This window comes from Vicia villosa, linkage group LG6, assembly GCF_029867415.1.
Source record: "Vicia villosa cultivar HV-30 ecotype Madison, WI linkage group LG6, Vvil1.0, whole genome shotgun sequence".
Taxonomy (NCBI): Eukaryota; Viridiplantae; Streptophyta; class Magnoliopsida; order Fabales; family Fabaceae; genus Vicia; species Vicia villosa.
The window spans coordinates 91,820,451-91,822,666 of NC_081185.1; the positions used below are offsets into that span (position 1 = coordinate 91,820,451).

The 2,216-nt window shown below is 36.3% G+C and overlaps 1 long non-coding RNA gene across 1 annotated transcript; it reads left to right on the forward strand.

Moving 5' to 3' along the window:
• The first annotated feature begins 1,247 nt into the window (after positions 1-1,247).
• On the forward strand, positions 1,248-1,749 carry LOC131609318 (uncharacterized). The gene is made up of 3 exons (XR_009286085.1): positions 1,248-1,314; positions 1,404-1,499; positions 1,585-1,749. It is a non-coding gene; the product is annotated as an uncharacterized LOC131609318 (long non-coding RNA).
• Positions 1,750-2,216: the final 467 nt, after the last annotated feature.

Genomic DNA, 2,216 nt, shown 5'->3' on the forward strand with positions numbered 1-2,216 from the left:
GATCATGATGCGATGCTACCGGTACCTGACATGGTCTCAGAGACGACATTGCTGCGAGATGCAATAGGATCATTTGTTGCATGGCCCTCGGAGCTCATTACCATTAGTGATGAGGTATATTGAAAACGATTATGAATCATTTAGTTTTCAAATGTCAATTCTAAACCTTTTATTAATTATTTTTTACATTTTAATTTTAGACTGCTCCTATAAAACCCGCAATTAAGGGTAAAGGGATTTTACAGGAGGAGGAGTTTGTTGCATCACTAAAAGAGGTACATTTAAAGTGTTAATATATAATCTTAATTTAAATCTGCATGATTTTATATTTTACCTAACTTATATGATTTTTAGGCATCCGCTCGGGAGTCACAACAAGTGACGCAGCAAGTTCGTAGCGTACCACCCACTGGTCCTCCGAAGCCAGCGGCAAAAAAAGGCGGTGCTTTTGTGCCTCGATACCGGTCGACGCTCGCAACAATGGTTGATATGTCCGATTTGAAGGATGGTGCTTTACGTGAAATCGATATGGATGAAAGTGTCTTCGGTATTGAATTCAAGTCACTTATTACAATTGATGATTTGGAAGAGATTTTTAGGCATGATCAACTAGGTGTCAGTAATATGCACTCATACATCCAGTAATATTCACTCATCCGATATATTATTTAATTAGTCCCACAATATAATTTATTTACACATTTCAATGAAAATAATCTAATGTTTATTATGTTTTTATTTAAGGTTGTTGTATGACAGAGTGTTGCGCGGGAATCCATTGTCTAACAGATTCCGTTTCGTGTCTTCCGCCCATTGCAGCGGAATGGCAATTGCTTCGGAACCGGAATCAGTTAGACAGCGCTTAGTCGATAGATTCATGTCCACCGGCAATACAGAAAGTCTGCATCTTTGGGCGTATAATACCCGACCAGTAGGGTTAGTTTCTCATTCTTTGTTCATCTAATCTCGGTTTCTTTTGTGTATAGCAAAATTTTCATATAACCTATTGTTTTAATTTATAGAGCACACTGGTTGCTGCTTGCTATCAACCCTATAAGGGAAGTCGTGTATTATCTGAATTCGGTAAATGGTGAATGGACCAATTATCCGGCTATGAAGGACATCGTTGATTTGTAAGTGGGATCGTTCTAAATATATATTCGTGTATATTTATATATTTACTTATTTGTGGGATTGATCTAAACATATGCTTTTATATATTTGTTAATTAGATCAATACGAGTGTTCCGAAGTCAACGGGATGCACAGGTATCCCGGACTAAATCAAACAACATTACTTGGATCCAAGTGCAGGTACATTATTTTTCACAATTTTGCTTATAATATTTATGCTACTTGATAAAACAAGACAACTATAGAATCTTATTTGTTTTTCTATGTAGTGTCCGCAACAGCGAAACAGTTACGATTGCGGATACTTTGTTTTGAGGTTTATGAAAGAAATCCTTCAGGCGAATCAATTAGAGATTCCGCTCACGGTATGAATTTATAACTTAAGATAAGTTCATATAATTTATTACATTTAACTAAATATATCATTCATATTATGTTTTTGTTTTGTAGTACCTTGACGAATTCCGTGCTGCTGGGTACCCGAGACTTAAGTTGGAAGAAATAAAAGAGGATTTGTGTCAATTTTATATTAAGCAATTTTTCATGTAGGATTTGTGTCGATTTGAACTATAATATTATTGATGTTGTAATGATGTATATATATAATTTTGGATATTATAATGGTATTATATTAGTATATATATTGTCTTACTGATGGCTGAAATAATATCGTCGAAAATAAATTACAGGTCGAACATATTACAGGTTGAAAACATATTACAGGTCGAAAATGTCGACTGGGAGGATTAAATTACAGGCTGCACATTAAAATACCTCATTTAGCAACGACAGCGCTTTTAAAAAGCGCTCTTAAAGGTCCACCTACTAAAGCGCTTCTTAGTAAAAGCGCTGCCAAAGATTAATAAAAAAGCATAAAAAATAAAAAAAAACGCAACATACGAAAGCGCTTTTGGAAAAGCGCTCTTATAGGGGGGGCTATCAGAGCGTTTTTTCCAGAAAAAGCGCTCTCATAGGGGGGGCTATCAGAGCGCTTTGCTGGAAAAAGCGCTCTTAAAGGGGGGTCTACCAGAGCGCTTTTTCCAGGAAAGCGCTCTTATAGGGGGGGCCTACCAGAGCGCTTT